The sequence below is a fragment of the Rhinolophus ferrumequinum genome, chromosome 15 (genome assembly GCF_004115265.2).
Source record: "Rhinolophus ferrumequinum isolate MPI-CBG mRhiFer1 chromosome 15, mRhiFer1_v1.p, whole genome shotgun sequence".
Taxonomy (NCBI): Eukaryota; Metazoa; Chordata; class Mammalia; order Chiroptera; family Rhinolophidae; genus Rhinolophus; species Rhinolophus ferrumequinum.
The window spans coordinates 9975361-9992805 of NC_046298.1; the positions used below are offsets into that span (position 1 = coordinate 9975361).

Consider the following 17445-nt stretch of genomic DNA (forward strand, 5'->3'; position numbering starts at 1 on the left):
TGCAACTTCACATTTATGTGTGTGTTTAACTCAGTTTAGGCTTAGACCCCGCGTGAGACAGAGTCTTGCAGCTGCACAGCCGGATCCGCCCTATTCCTTACCGTGCCCCCAGTGCCCAAACCGTGCTTGGCACACAATAGGCGCTCAGATAATGCTCGCGAATCAATCCTTCTCTCGCCTCCTCCTTCCCGCCTTCTGTCATTTCGTGACTCATGTCTCCTCCCCCGCCCCCCAGCTCTGCGTGACGCCGAGCCGACCCCCGCAGCACTTTCTGCCCGCTCCTTCCCTAACCCCAGACCTATCTACGCGCCTGCTGTGTCCAGGGACCAGAAGAGCTCCAGGCCACGAGGGCGCCTTTCTCCATGGAATTTCCGGGAGGCATAAGAGCACCCCCACCTCCCAGGATTTCATGCGGCCCCCATCCCTAGGCTCCCCGAGGCCCTAAAGATGCAACTCCTAAAGGAAGGCGGGCAGGATGGTGAGACAGGAGACGTGCACTGGCTTATAGATCTATGTGCTGGTGCGTGTCTGGGCCACCGAGTTGCTGTGTGACATGGACAGGCGCTAACCCTTCTCTGTACAGAGGGTCTGAAAGCGGACCTGAGAGCCACCTCGGAGAGCCGACCCTGGAGTCCAGGGCACAGATCCGGAGGGTGTGAGTAGTGGAGTCACATTCAATGACTCTGACTCACTTGAGGTCGTATCACAGAGCGGCCTCAGCCAGAGAACACCTCCACCACCCGGAATCAGGTCCCCTTCGAAACCTCACGGTTCGGGATGTCAAGGGAGTGGTGCAGTCCTTGGGGTGGGCAGAGGTCCTGTCGTGGTTATTTGACAGGACCAGGTTATTTCCTTTTCCCAAATGCCCCCTCCTCATTTGCTGTCAGAATTTATTTCTTTAGGCTCAGCAATGACTTCTTTTGTGTCCTCCCCTAAAACATAAATTGCCGTGGACATTAAGAAAGGGCGACAACATTTGCTGAGCACTTGCTATGTGCCTGACACTCGTCTAGATGCTGTGTACAAAACAATTTCTGCCCTCAAGAGACAGCATGGGGTGAAGGGAGGAAGATAAGAAATAGATAAATAAATACATTCAGGTGCTTGGTAAGTGCAAGAAAGACAATGTGTCAAGAACTTGGAAGACACTTTGAAATAGGCCAAGTAAGATAACTGGTGTCCTGGCTGAGGCACCATCCTGGCTATCTGCATCTTTCATTCCTTCTACTTACTAATGACTCTTGTCTATAGGAAAGCGAGTGGATTTTGTTGGGGTGGAATGCAATTAATTATTGCCCTGTGGAGACTGACTATTTTTACATCTATTTATAAATTCATTTCATCATTCCCGACTGCCAATATATGTGTGTCTTTTAATTCTCCTTTGAAGCAGTTGTAACATCTTACTGGTTCCCCCATGAAATAACGAGTTAAATGAAATCTTTGACTTGTGTTCGTTTTATGTTTATATGAGAATCATGATTTTACCTTCAAAAAGTATTCTTTAATAGTGATCAAAAGTGACTAGGGAGTCTCATAGGAAGGGTAGTCAGGGAGGGCTTCTCTGAGGAGGTGACACTGAGTTCGAAAGGCAGAGACAAATAAAATCACAGGTAGGGCGACGGCATTCCAGGTGGGAGGCATAGCCAGTGCAAAGACAGGGAGGAATGTGGTCTGTTGGAGGAGGAGCAAAGCCATTGGGGCAGGGGTAGGGGTGTGAGGAGGCGGAAATCCATATCATACAGGGCTGGGATGCCAGGGAGAGCAGTTTGAATTTCTTCTGTGTGTGATGGAGTCATTGAAATGTTTTAAGCGGGGAATGACATGATCCAGTTGGCCTTTCAGAATGATCCCTTTGTCTGTTGCTGTGTGGAAGATGGATATGAGAGGCCATAAGAAAAATCAGAGTCCAGAGAGAAGGCCATGGCAAGGGAGGGTGAGAGATGATAGTGGCTGGACCAGGGATGTGGAGATTGCAAAAGGTGATCAAATTCAAGATTCAAGATGTGCTTTTGAGGTAAAAAGGACAAGCCCTGCTGGCTGGCCGATGTTTGGGTGTGTGTGGGTGCAGTTGGGAGACAGGAGATGCAGGGATCCAAAAGAGAGTCACCGAGACCACAAAGCAGCCAAGTTACCAGATGCTTCCAACTTCCCTTGGAGGTAAGTGCTTCAGACAGGTGCTGCCAGCTCCATACTCCTGCTCCATTTTGCAGACCAGGGAGCTAACGTTCAGACAGGTTGAGTGACTCGTCAACGTCCTATTTGGGTCAAAAATCCTGTGCTCTCTGCCTTTGGAACCCTCCCACCATGCCTCATACCACCCAACTTTCTGAGTGCACATTATTTTAGAGATGAGAAAAGAGGCAGGGCAGGGCTGAAACCCAGGCCAGCCCTGCTCTGCCTGCTACCCTCCTTGCCTGTCTGGGAGACAGTACTCACTTGATGGGGGTCAGTACTGGGAGCCCACTCAGCCCTAACTCCTGGGTTTGGGTGGATGTTCAGCTGTCCTCCCCAGTGCATTTCAGGTGAGACTCCTGGCCTGGAGGAAGCCTTCCAGGACCCCGTTCCAGCCCCAGCACCCTAAGACCAAAAATGGGAAAGGAGAAGACTATTATTCCTATTTATCATGTGTTCCCCTTTATCAGCAGCCTAGACACTGATAATGGATCCTCAAGGGACAGGCCTTTCCTTTTCCCCACTACAGGCATTTGTCCAGCTTGGGAGAGGAAAGTACCCTGAGCTCAGTGTGGAAAGTCTCTCAGCAGCTGGGGAAGTCCCAGCCTGGCCCTTCCGGTGCTCAGCATCAGTGGGTACAGATGGAAAAGTGGGAACCTAGTGATCAGCCAACCAAGAGGGCTGGAAGGGGGTGTCCTAGCATCCTGGTGACCTCGGCACATATTGCCACCTCTGCCTGGGAAAAGGGTGGTAGGCAGCTGAGTTTTAATGAATGCTTTCTTTACATCCATTATCTCACTTCATACTCATAATAGCATGGTGACACAGGTTATCCTCATTACACATGGGGAAACAGAGGCTCAGAGAGGCCAAGTATAACAGCTGATCAGTGGAGCTTGATTTTTCTGACTCAATACCCCTTCTTGAGAACGACTCTGGGCTTAGACCTGTGATAGGTGCTTTCTTTACATTGTCTCCTTAAAAAAAAGAAAAAAAAAAGCCAGGAAGCACTGCCAACTCAGGTGGTAGGCTAGACTTTCAGATGTTATTTTTAATCCTGTTTTTATTATTGAAGGAGGCTTAAAATAAAAGGTTGCCTTTTCCCAGAAAGCCAGTCTAAGTAGCGTAGCCAAGTTTTTGTGGTTCAGGCTGTTTTCCTTGGCCAAGAGTCGGAAACAGAAGCCATCAGGCGCCACAGTAAATCTCTACCAAGGCTCTGGTTTAGGCATCTCAGCCCACTGAGGGGGGGACCCAGGGGTGAAGTGAAGGAAGCAAGATAGCTCTCTGATGGGATGGGAACTGCTCGGTCCCTCTGGAGCTGGAGCCAAAGACCCCCAGGTTTACCCTTGGCATGGAGAGATGGGCATCTCAGTTTCCTGATTTTGAATGGATCTTGTGGACAGTGGTGATCAGAATGGATTGAAGACCAGGAGCTCACTTCCAACTTCTCTGGACTATTTATCATGCTCCCAAAGCCTTTGGTCACCCGAGAAGGAGAACCCCAGGCAGGAATCGGGGAGATGTAGCTTACCACTCTGATAAGCAAGGGCCACAGAGCCCATTCTAACTTGAGGCAGCATGGCTGAGTCTGTAAGTATGTGGGTTCTGGAACCACCTCGGTTCAAATCCTGCTTCTGCCATTTGCTAGCTCTGTGACCATAGCAGAATTACTTAGCCTCTCTGTTCCTCAGTTTCCCTATCTGTAAAATGGACGTAGGAATAGTATCTACCTCAAAGGGTCGTAAAGATTACAGAATTCATACATGCTGAACATTTAGAATGCCTGGAATAGAATAAATGCTTTATATGTTAGCCTAGACAAATAAAGCAATGTACCATTTCTTGCACCTGGTGAATACTGTGGGGCAAGTGCTCACCTGCCAAACTGACTATGCAGAAAGAGTGTCTGTAGCACCGTCCCCATAACCACAGCCGATGCTGACCTTTCTCACCTCTGTGACTTCATCTCCACTTCTAGCCCCCTGTGCCCTTCGTTCTGTTCCTCTAAGACACAAAGCACGTTCCCTTCTCAGGGCCTCTGCACTTGCTGTTTCCTCTGTGTGGAGACATCTTCCCCCAGCTGATGCAGGGCTGGCTCCTTTCATCATTCTTGTGTCAGCTCAGTGTCTCCTCCTCAGCATGCTGGCTAAAATGGCCCCTCACCCCACCTCCAACTCACTGTCTACCTGGCTCCTTACAGATGCAGTCACCGTACTCATCTGCTGGCTTGTTTGCCGATCATGTTCCTCTTCCACTAGGCTCTGTGCTCTGTGAAGGCAAGAACCTCGGCCATCTTGTTCGCCAGGTATTCCCGGCAGGTAGCACAGTGCCTGTCACATGAGAGGATGATGGACAAATGGGTGGGTGGATGGATCGATGGATGGATGGACGGAGGAGTAAATTCCTCAGTTTCTTCAATTCTGTTTTCTGTCCTCAGGTGGAGCTCAGAAAGATTCCCCAGGTGAGGCCATTCATGACCCCTTGCCTTCCCCTGGATCCTCCATCTCTGACCCACACGCCCAGCCCTTCGCATGGGCACATCAGCTTTTTCACCCATCTGGGCCTCTGGCACCTCCAGACCCTCTCTCGGGCCCCATCTGCTCTGCCTCTTTCAGCTGAAGGGTTTTTCTGTCCTGCTTAGGGCCCCAGCAGCCCAGGCCTTTCTCTCCGGGTGGGCTCAGTGCTTAGTGCAGGGGTGAGGGGAGACGCAATGTCTCAGGTCTAGGCTACTGGATACTCACCTGGTCCACTCCCTATGGCCATATCTGTGTCAGTGGAGTAAACTACTACGTTACTAGTTGGTAAACAGGATTGCCCTGAGTCCCCACCACCACCCTGGCCCCACCCAATCCTTATTCCCCACAGTCCACCTACCTCCTGGATGGATGCAGCACAAAGGCTGTTAACCATCCTCCTTGGCAGGTACCATATTTGTCATTAAATATTTTGAACACTTCCGCAGGATGAGATTATGGCTTTCCTGTTGGACCTGATACTCCAGTACTCTTGGAGAGCCCCCTTGTGATTCAATCCAACCTTTACTCTGGCCACCACTCACTTCCACCAATCATCCCTCCCTCTCCCCCTCCCCACCTGATCTGCTACGAGCACGCTGATTTTTCTTTGGGAAACAAGCCCTCCTCGACTGTCTGTCCCAGCAGGTCAGGTGAGGCTGACTCTATTCTCTTGCCAAGTCCGGGGAAATGGGCATGTGACTCAGGTCTGACCAATCAGTCAATTCCATTCACCTAGCTACAGAGTGATTGGTTCAGAAATGAGCACATGATTCCAGTTGGTCCAATGTGAGTCTGGCCACCGGAACTCTTGGAGAAGAGAAGCTGGGCGTGGGGGTCAGGTGGCCAAGCTGGTAGAGGAAAGTCTGAAGCTGGTGGTGGCTGCCTTTGCTATGCTATCTGGAGCCTGCTTGAGAAGAGCTGGAAAATACAGAAAATCGGATCTCTTATGACATTGGTGTTACTGGAACACCTAGATCTAGCTGTGCCTAAAACCATCTAGCTCCAGTCTTTTCAGTTTCGTGAGCCAATGCTCTTTTTCACGGAAGCCAGTTTCGTGTCTGTCACATGTAACCCAAAGACTCATACAGCCTAGATCTGTCTGTATTGGCCAACACGGTAGACAGGAGCTGGCTATTGAGTGTTTGAAATGTGGTTACACTGAATTAAGACGGGTTGTAAACGTAATATACAAACTGCATTTCAGCAAAAGTATGAAAATAAAAATGTAAACTATTTTATCATTAATTTTTAACCCTGATGACATGTTGAAGTGATAATACTTTGGCTATGTTGCATTAAATAAAATATTAAAGTTACTTCCTCTGTTTCTATTTACTTTTTCAATGTTGCCACTGGAAAAATTTCGTTGTGTATGTGGTCTGTATTATGTTTCAGTTGGATGGTGCGGGCCTTCATGACTTGCCTAACATCCAAAAGCAAGAGATGAGAGCCTACCCAATTAAATTATGCAGCCCTGCCGGAAAAGAACTCCAAGGATGCCAAAGAGGAGAGGGCTTGCTAGAGAAGGAGGGCAAAGCAGGACAGACCTGATCTGCAAGAGTGAAGAGGGAGGGAAGGCAGTCCAGGTAGGGGGCATAGCATGAGAGAAGGCCTGGGAGAGGGACTGAGAGGAGATGTGTTCTCTAAGGAGAACACAGTGTGGTATAGAGGAGCCTCGAGGGTTAAGATGGGCTCTCCATTTCTCCAGGGAAGCTGGGGACCTTGAGGAGGGTGCAGTACAAAGGACAAATATCCCATTTTCCCTTCAGCCATCACTCATTTTCTTTGTGCGTCATGAGGGCCCAGGGCTGGTACAGCCATGTCCCCAGCAGTCCAGAATCGAATCCAGCCCCCCAAAATGCTGGAAGCCAGCATCCAGGCTCTGTCCCATGCCCAATGTCATTAAAATGGGGCCTCCAAGGAAGGAGAGAGGGGTCCCAATTTTGGAACCAACAAGTGCGGGCCTTTCCCCCTAGCACAGGGCCACTTAGTTTCAACATTTTCTCCGGAAATTATCTCATCCTCAAATAGTTTCCAGTTTCTATTTGACCTTTTGATATGAGTTAGCTTTCTGATTTCTTTAGGCTTGTTTCCTGTAGTGTTCTTCCTGTGGCTGTTGCGATCACAATCTTGGAAAACATACCCGTGTGTTGCTTTCTGGATACCTCAACAAAAGACAGGGCCTGGACTGGAAACAGGTGGATTCGTTGAGGTCATCACTGAGTAGTACAAAATCAGGGTCATCACTGAGTAGTACAAAATCAGGGTGCCCTGTTCCCCAGCCCAAGATGCCCTGGGGACCCAAGTTCACTACTTTTGCAATGCAAAAGAAAAAAAAATGCTATGAAAATTCCTTTTCATTATAAAACAAAAACAAAAAAAGAAGAGCGTTACTGACACATCCTTTGTTCTCCAAAGGTTTCAGCAGATATACAGAGCAAGTGTCTTGGTTTATAAAGTTCCCCATAAAAATGATACAGAGTCTGACGCAATATTTTTCTTGGTCAGGCAGTCGGAAAATGATTCAGCATTATTGAAGAAGCTCAATTCCTTCACCTGGTCCTCAGCTGTCCTCTGGACGTCCCTCCCTAGGGAAGGTGACCTCCAGCCTGGGTCAGCCCCCGCCATCCGTCTGTACCAGAACTCTCAGCGTGGCGTGTGGTTGCATACAAGTGTGTGTGTGTGTGTGTGTGTGTGTGTGTGAATGATTCTCAGGATACATGTGCCCCCACCAGACCCCACACTCCATATGGTCAGGGCCTTTCTGAATTTTTCTTTTTTTTCTTTTTTCCCCTCTTCTTTTTTTCTTTCTTTCTGAGCTTTTCATTTGCCACCAAACCCCAGTGCCTGGCAATTTGTAGCCGCTCTGGAAATACTTATGAATTGAGCCAATAAATGGATAAACCCCAAATTCAATGTCTTTCCCCCCAGATATTTATAGCACCCCAATAAGGACCTCTGTCTCTGTGCTCTCATCCTTGAAATCACATTTTGGGGAAGTAGTTCTCTCCTAGTTAACGTCTGGCTAAGAAAGCAAGGAACTTTCCTTTCTCCACCTACGCAGCTCCTCAATTGAGTGTCCACTCTGTGCCAGCCCTGGGGACCCCAAGTAGGTCTGGGGCAGGAGTGTGTGTTTTCATGAAGTTCCAGCCACATTTATGGGAGACCCTTGAGTCAGACTGAACGTGCGGGTTTCCATCCTCTGAAAACCACTGACTTGGAAACATTCCATGAAGAAGAGAAACTGGAGAAGATCAAGGTCATCAGGGCTGGAGGGAGAGTTAGGATTGGGCTTCCACGTCAGAGTTGGGGTTTTTATCTTCCAACAAAGGTCCCTTTTAAGAAATCTGTGCACACAAATCTCAGGAGGCAGGAGTGGTGAACTGAACTGGTTCTTCACCAAAACTCCAGGAGGTACCAGGGCTGTGAGAAGTCTGCTGCCATAGAATCTTCGCTAGAGGGGGAAGGGCACAGAGATAGGGGGACTCGCTTTGGCTGGGGGACAAGGCATTCACTGGCACAATAGCTGGTCTAGAAGACAGCAATTCGATCACAAAGAGAGGGCAGAATCTCCGTGATGACAGCTCCGTCAAGAGGGGGATGTGGTCTCTCTGAAGAGTGGGCTCTAAGAGGGCAGGAGGGGGGTCTGGTGGGGATGGGGCAGGTGCCAGTGTCTGTGTCTATGGGTGTGTAGAAGCATGTGTCCCTGGGAGTGAGAACATGTGTGTGTCTGAAGTGTGTTTATGCACATTGCACATGTGTGATTAAGTTGTGTGCAAGTATGTGTGTTGGTTTAAAGATGGCTGCATGTCTGTGGGGGTGAGGGCACCCTGCTGGGCCAGTGCGCATATGTGGGGGGGGCATTTTTGTGTGGCTGGATTAGTCACTATGTGTGAGTGTATATGTGTGGGACAAGGATGGGGCAAAGAAGCCCTATAAACTTAGGATGGAGCTGTTAAGAGCTTACATCCCTGATAGACTCATGGAAATTGCTGGACTTGAGGGAAGGAGAGCCAAGTTCAAATCCCAACTTTGCCGTGTTCCAGCTGTGTGGCCTCCACAGTCTCTTTCCCTTTCCAAGCCTCAGTTTCCTCATCTATAGACTGGGCATCATTACCCTGGCTCTAATGCGTCTTTTGGAGCAAAAATGAATATAAGACCCGGTATTATATTATATTATACCCGGTATTATATTATATTATATTATATTATATTATATTATATTATATTATATTGTATTAAGACCCAGTCTTATATTAAAATAAGACTGGGTCTTATATTAATTTTTTGCTCCAAAAGACGCATTAGAGCTGATGGTCCAGTCAGGTCTTATTTTTGGGGAAACACGGTAATAAAAAAGATGTTAGAAAAAGGCATTTGTGCTCTGGAAACCCTTACCACCTTTCTCAGTCCGGCTGGGGATGTGCTTACGGTTCTGCTGATAGATGACCATGGTGGGCACGGCCAGGGCGTGAGGTTATATGCTGGGGGACAGGACTGAGGCTGAGCAGGTTCTGGGTGGCCTCCGCCTCTCCAGGAGCCAGCTGGGGATGTCACTGCCTAACTGCGAGAGGATGGGATGCTGCCTCCTCGGCCAGAAGGACTCCTGGTTTGCATTCCTGGCCAAGGAGAATCAAGCCCAGTGCAGTGTCCAGAGAAACGGGACAAAATTGCCTGCAGAAACAGCTCCTAACAGACGTAAGGGTTAAATTCAATGGAAACTTGTCTCTCACAATGTCTGTTTTTTTTTTCTTCCTTTTATTTTTGTTTTTTTAGTCCCAGCCCCTTGCCAATGAATCACAAAAAGCAATAATCAGAGGTTATCTCTGGGGAGGGATGGAGGATTTCACTTTCCTTTTTGTACCTTTTCTAATAAGGTTTGAATTTTATAACTGAATATGTCTTTCCTTCCTCCTTCTGCCCCCCACTTCTCTTGATGGCATCGGGGAGTCTCTGGCCAGAGAGCTTGTCCACAGGGGGCTTTTTCTTTTGAACCTCAGTATGTGGAAAGGAAATCAAAACTGCAGTCACTGTTATGTAATTTTAAAAAATACCAAAACGCTGAATTTAATACATGAAAAATTAATACATTTTTTACATTATACATTAAAATTTTTTTTATATTTACATAATTCAACTTTAAAAGGTACAAAAGAATAAATAGTGAAATACTTTCCTCCCACCCCGACCTGTTTCCTGCCCCAGAGACAGCCCTGTTACCAGTCACTCAGGCAGCCCTGCTGGGTATGTTCTGCATATAAAAGCAGATGCATGCGTTATCTCTTCTTAGTGCTCTGTCTTCTGTGCCCACTGCTCTGTTCTCCCACTCCCTGTTTAACAATGTATCCTGGGGTTTGTTTGCAAGAAATGCCTGTAGAATCTGTTTATTTTAGAGAAGGGGAAACTGAGGTCCACCATGGTCTAGAACCCAGTCTTGTTTCATGGTCCGGGGCTCCCTTCTTAAGATGGAGGGTGAAATTGCAGGGATAAACTGTCCCTGCTCAGACATATTATTTAAAACAAAAACAAATAAAACTCTAAATGAAATAGGACTCAGACCTACATTTATTTGTTTAATTTTAAGAGCCCTTGGTTTCTCTGAAGAAGTGGAAATCAGTTTCCTAAGCACACATTGGAAAACAGCACCCCCGTCTCCCAGGGGTCATCTTTGAGTCAGTGCCCTCCCTCATCACAGATCATTGCCTTCCAGCCCAGACTGGAGCCAGGTCTGTGGAGCCCCTTCCAGCTCTGCCGCAACAGCTGTGTGGCATCAGGCATGTCACCTCCCCTCTCTGGGCCTTCAGGCCCATCTTCTCCAATGAGCTACTCTCTACGCCTCACTAGCTGGAATTTGTTGTTCTCTCTTCTGGGTTCCTGCAACATATGATTTACAACACCCCCCCCCCCACTTTCTCCTCTCCCCCTTAAATAATCTTGACTTAATTGATCACATATGATCTTCCAGGTCTGTGCCAAACCCTCCTCATGCGTTGAAGTCACAGAACAATACTGATGGGTAGGGAGAATCTGGGCGCACTTTACAGATAAGGAAACTGAGGCTCAGTGAGGTCAAAGAACTTACTTTATGTCACATAGCTAGTTAATGTTGGAGAAGAAATCACACCAGGCCAGCACTGCTGATTGCAGAGTCCCTAACGTGACCTACTGCTCTCTTAGGGCTTGACATTAGGTGTGAGCTTAGACAACTCCACATCAACCCCCAGACAAAGAGGCTGGGTGAAAAGAGGGAAAGCGGATTGTCTAAAGACACACAGTCTCTGGAGTGGAGCTGAAAGTGGAACATTTCCTTAGGTCTTTTGGATATTTTTCATGTGCTGTGTGCTGGGGACATGGAGCTGAATAGAATACCTGCTCATCTATACAATGGTCTAATCCAAGCATTGAGCAACAGCTCCGTGCTAGCAACTATGCGACTTACACGATATTCGTCACAGCAACCCATGAGGAAAGGGACTCTTGTCCCATTTGACAGATGGGGAAACTGAGGCTCAGAGAGGTGAAGGCATGGCATGGCTTGAGCCCATCCCCCAGCTCTCCTGGCTTGGGGCTGTATAACACTGTGAAGGAAGGGTGGTGGTAGTATATAATACTTAATAACAATTATTACTATTAACGGGGTGTTGTTAGTGGAGGACCCTCCTCTTCAGGCCTGGGCAGGAAGAGTAAAAGTTTGGACAGAGCTCAGGACATTTCCTGATCCTTCATCACCCAAGGCAGAGCAGCTAACCACCTTCCCCAGTGAGGAAGGTGACTCAGACTTCCTCCAGGACAGTCCAAGTCCAGCTGGAGCTCCAAGAACCTTGGGCTGGCTCACGCAACAGCTCCCGGTCTCTCCCCCTGAGTGAGGTGTAGAGGAAAAGTCCCCAGGTGATTTCCCTGCCAGGGAGGGACAGGGCTTTCAGCAGCTGAGGAACAATCCGAGAAAAAAATCTCGCGCCTGGGAACCGCAGAGATGGGGAAACAGGCCAGAGAGGAATAGTGATTTCTCTAAGTCCCACAAGAAGTCAGAAGGTGCGGCAAATTCCATGTGGAGCAATACGCAGCTCTTGGAGAGGTCGTCTGTGTGTTCGAGGAAACACCATGATAGACAATGTTCAGGGCCTGCCTAGAAGTGCTCATGGCTCAAAGGTCATGACTGTGTAATGTCAGCCCGGTGGCCCAGAGGAGGCTGCTGCTAGGGAATTCTGTTTGTTGCGGGGAGGAGAGCACATCAAGGAAGGCACTGGGATGAGCCTAGAAGGATAAACATTTTGCCAGGTGGGGAAGGGAGGAAAGCGTTCCAATAGGAGGGAACAGCAGGACCAATTCAGAGGCAGAATTGTGCCCAGGGACTGTGAGAGGCGGTCGAATGTAGGAGTTGAGAGCTTAGATTTTGGAATCAGACTACTTCGGTTTGAATCCTGGTTCTTTCACTTACAGCTGTGGACTTTGGCAAACATTCTAAACTCTTGGTCTGTTTACTTTCCTGTAACATGAAGAAAACAATAGTATCCACCAAAAAAAGAGTTTTGTGAGCATGAAATAAATTAATCCACATAAAAGACAGCTAAGCACATAGTTATCAACTGCTGTTATTAACATAATTGGGTTCAGGAGAATTTCACAGGCCTCTTTCTTCCATACTTGGTTCCACTTTGCTCTTTGGGGCTCTAAGAAACCTTCCTCCACCTCACTCAGTATTCAAGACTCCAGAAGGATGGCCTGGAAATGAGGAGATTCTGGGAATAGGGCTAATGGAGCTTTTGGAAAATCCCAGCTGTAGTGTTGAGATCCAACCGCAGGAGTTAGGACAAGAGAGAGGAGGGGAAGGGGGAGTAAAGGAAGGGGGGCTGCTCCAGACAGAGCAGAGAGACACCCCCACCCCATGCAGTGGCCCTCTTGCCTAAGGGCTCCGGAATACTCTTACAGGACAGATCAGCTGGACAGGAAACTCACATGACCCTTTGCAACACAGACAGAATTATGGCCCTTTGTAACACAGAATTTGCCCTGGATTCCCAAGCAGGGACACTAAGCGGGGGCTGGGGAGGAGGACAGAGAAGCACTGGGGCTTCCTTGAGCAGCTCAGCCCCCAGCTCTGGCTTGGGGCAGGCAGGAGGCCTCCAAAGTCACCAGGCCACCTTGACCAGCTCAGGGCCAGAAGATGCAGCCAGCTTCTCCAGATAACTCAAGGATCCATGGAAGAGCCCCATCTGAGCTGTGTCTTTGAGGAGCAAGATATGCTCGTGACTTCTGGGGTGGGGCTGGGGATATGTTCCACATACACACAGGAAACAGGATTTCTAAGAACCCATTGGGAGTCTTCCGCTCTCAGGAACAGGAAGTGTCATGCTGGAGACCCTGCTCGCTGCGCCATTTGTCATGTAGGGTGTCACGCGGGGTCTCTGGTCCTGCTCCCCACATAAGAACGCAGGACATGGAGAGGCCAAAAAGGAACACCCACGGAGCCATAGGTAGGGGAGTCACACCACTATATTCTCGCTGGCGGCTGGGTTGGAGAAACAGGAAACAGGAGCCACACAATTCTCAACTCTCACTGTGCCGCTTGCAGGCTCAGCCCCATCTTCCTGCTAGCTCCCCCTTTTCTGCTAGCCTAGCCACAGCAGTTATATTAGTGGCCAATGGCTCACTGGTTACAGCTGACGGCCAACTAGCCACAGCTGATGGCCATGCAATCACAGTCGATGGCCATTTACTACCTGAGCCAGCACCTTTCTATGTGAGGCCGAGAGCCTGGAAACTGCTTTTTGGGGCTCTGTCCCCAAAGTCTTGCTTCCTGTGTCAGGCGCTCTCCAATCTTTGTGCCTCGGCTTCTCTCCTGGTCTGCATCTTTTTCTGTGGCTGTTGCTGCTGCGTTCTGCTCGGTCAGCCATGGCTCCCAGCTCCTCACAACCCTCTCAGTGCATGGCTCCTGCTCACGGCTATCCTTCAGGGGGCCTTGGCGGCCGTGTCACTCTCTTCTCCATGTGAGATACACCATGGGGTCTTGGGAGTGCGGCTGGCCTCCCCAAACACACTCTTCGAGAGAGGTGCTTTCCCAACAATTGTCTTTTCAACTGAGTAGTGATTTTATATCTAATTGACTTATGTATTATAAAATACATAAATACATGTACTAAATTTACCTTTGAATCAGTCTGACATGTTATCTTAGCTCGGGTTGCGGCAACTAAATACTATGAACTGGGTGACTTATCAACAACAGAAAGGTATTTATTTCTCAGTCTTGGAGGCTGGACGGCTGCGATCGTGGTACCAGCACGGGCAGGTTCAGGTGAAGACTCTTCCTGAGTTCTAGGCTGCTGACTGCTCATTCTAACCTGACATGGGGGAAGGAGGGAGTGAGCTAGCTCTCCACTGCATCTTATAAAGGCACTAATCCCATTCGTGAGGCTCCACCCTCAGGACCTAATTACCTCCCAGAGTCCCCACCTCCAACATCACAGTGGGAATTAGATTTCATAAAGGAAACAATAAAGTAAAAACAAATATTTGATAAATTGGACTACCTGTAAGCTAAAATATGTGTGCATCAAAGACACTATGAAGAAAGTGAAAAGTCAAGTCCAAGCTGGGAATAGCAAACTCTTACCCAGCATATATAAAGAACTCCTACAAAAATCAATAACAACAGACTACTTAAGGGGCAAAAAAAGGGCAAAAACACTTAAACCAGCATTTCACAAAGAGTGTTTTGAAATGGCCAAAAAGCAAAACAAAGCAAACTTGAAACCAGGTTCAGTTGTGTTGGTCATCAAGGATATGCCAATTAAAATCATGGGGAGGTACCACCACACATACATCCATCAGAATGGCTGAAAAGAAAATGACAGACGATGCCAAGTGTCCACGAGGATGTAGAACAACTCGAAATTTCGTGCACAGCTGATGGAGATGTAAATTGGGAGAAGACCTGGGACAATTCTTTAGCAGTATTTACTAAAGCAGAATGTATGTATACTCCAGAAATTCTACTCTTAGACGTATACCTAAGAGAAACGTGTACATATATCCACCAAATGACATATACAAGAATATCCATATTAGCAGCATTTATAACAGCTCCAAACTGGAAACTACCCAAATATCTATCAACAGTAGAATGGATAAATAAATTCTATATTCTTTTCATGTTGTTTTTGTTTTAGCCAGGTCTTTTTATCTTATTTTATTTTTAAGTGTACAATTCAATGATTTTTAGTATAAATGTACAGAGGTGTTCAACTATCTCCACAGTAAAATTTTAGAACATTCCATTACCCCAGAAAGACCCCTCCTACTCATTTGCAGTTGCTCCCCTTTCCGAATCCCAGCCCCAGTCAACTACTAATCTAATTACTGTCTCCATAGATTTGCCTTTTCTAGACATTTCATATCCATGAAATCACCCAATACATGGCCCTTTATGTCTGGCTACTTTGACTTACCATAGTGGTTTTGAGATTCATCCATGTTTTACCATGTATCAGCACTTTTTTAAACTGAATAGTATTCCATTATTTGTGTATACTACATTTTGTTTATTCATTCATCCATCAATGGACATTTGGGTTTTATGCTATTATGAATAACGCTGCTATGAATATTCATATTTAAGTCTTTGTGTAGACATAGGTTTTCGTTTCTCTGCTGAAATATCTATTCAGTTATTTTGCCTATTTTTAAATTGGATTATTTGTCTTCTTGTTATTGAGTTGTAGGTGTTAAAGTGTTCTATATTTTTAGATACATGTCTTTAAGCAGATACAGAATTTGCAAATATTTTTTTCTAGTGATTAGATTTGCTTTTGTTTTTTCTTTCTTTCTTTTTCTAAAGAAAAACCTTTATTTCCTTGTTTCACAAATAAATATGGCTGGTTAGATTTTCTTTCTTTCTTTTTTTTTCTTTTTCTTTTTTTTTGTTTTGTTTTGTTTTGTTTTGTTTTGTTTGGTAGTTCCCTTAGGATTTTCTGTGTATAACATCATGTCATCTGCAAATAGGGATAAATTATTTCTTTCTTGCAGACCTGGATGCCTTTTATTTTCCTTTGCGGCTTAATTTCCTGGCTAGAATCTCCAACAAAATGTTGAATAAGAGGCCAGAGTGGAAATCCTTGTCTTATTCCTGACCTTAGAGGGAAACCGCTCAGTCTTTCATCACTAATTACAATGTTAGTGATGGGTTTTTCCTAGATGTCTTTTATCAGATGGAGGAAGTTCCCTTCTATCTTTAGTTTGTTATGTTTTCTATCATGAAAGATTTTGTTAAGTTTTTTTCTGTGTCTATTGTGATAACCACATGGTTTTTGTTTTCTATTTAGTTAATAAGCTGTATTGTTGCATTGATTATTTTGTGTATGTTAAACCAACCATGTAGTCCTGAGAGAAACTACTTGATCATGGTTAATCTTTTTATATTGTGCAGTAAGCACAAGTACCAGACACAAAACTTTATGTCAAGGTGTAGCTTATGAGTTGGATAAGAGATGGGCTACATTTTCTATTTAAAGAATATCATATCCTAAACAAAAGTTTTGGGATTTGGTTTACTAATTTTTTTGTTTTGAGAATTTTTATATTTAGAGTCATAAGGAATACTGTTCTTAGTTTTCGTTTTGTTTTGTTTTGTTTTGTTTTTGTGATGTCTTTTTCTGGTTTCGATATCAGAGTAATACTGACCACACAGATTGAGTAGTAAAGTATTCCCTCCTATTTGTGGAAGAGTTTGAGAAGGACTGGTGTTAATTCTTCTTTAAACTTTTGTCAGAATTTACCAGCGAAGCCACTGGGGCCTGGCCTCTTCTTTGTGGAAAATATTTTGATTACTAATCAATTTTTTTTACTTGTTATAGCTCTATTCAGATTTTCTATTTCTTCCTTAGCCAATTTCAGTAGTTTAGGTCTTTCTAGGAATTTGTACATTTCATCTAGTTTATCTAATTTGTTGTAATATAAATGTTCCTATTATTTCCTTATAATCCTTTTTCTTTCTAGAAAAAGGATTCTTTCTAGAGTGGGTAGTAATGTCTCCTCTTCCATTCATGATTTTGTTAATTTGTGTCTTCTCTCTTTTCTCTTTGGTGAGTCTAGCTACAGCTTTGTCATTTTAAAAAACCAACATTTAAATTTTTTTTTATTAAAAATATAGCTAACATACAATATTATATTAGTTTCAGGGGTACACCATATTTATTCAACATTTATATACCTAAAGAAGTGATCACCATGTTAAGTCCAGCAGCCATCTGACACTGTACTATGCTACCACAATATTATTGATATTCATTATGCTGTATATTACATCCCCATGACTTATTTGTTTCACACCTGGAAATTTGGAACTCATATTCCCCTGCAACTTTCTCCCCATTTTTAAATTTTTCAATTACAGCTGACATCAATATTATTTTATATTAATTTGAGGTGTACAGCATAGTGGTTAGACATTTATATAATTTAAGAAATGATCCCCCGACTAGTTTAGTACCCACCTGGCACTATGCATAGCTATTACCATATCATTGACTATATTCGCTATGATTTGCTTGACATCCCCATGCCTGTTTTGTAACAACCAATTTGTACTTCTTAATCCCTTCACATTTTTCAACCTGCCCCCCAACCCCTCCCGTCTATCACCCCAACAATTCTAGTACCCACCTGACACCATACATAGTCATTACAATGTTACTGACCATATCCTTTATGCTATCACCCCAACAAATCTATTCCCCATCTGACACCACACACAGTT

At 45.7% G+C, this 17445-nt stretch overlaps 1 protein-coding gene across 1 annotated transcript in view; it reads left to right on the forward strand.

Moving 5' to 3' along the window:
• CCL22 (C-C motif chemokine ligand 22) overlaps positions 1-17445 on the forward strand; it is a 54914-nt gene that overhangs the window by 15525 nt on the left and 21944 nt on the right. The gene's annotated exons all lie outside the window — the stretch shown is intronic.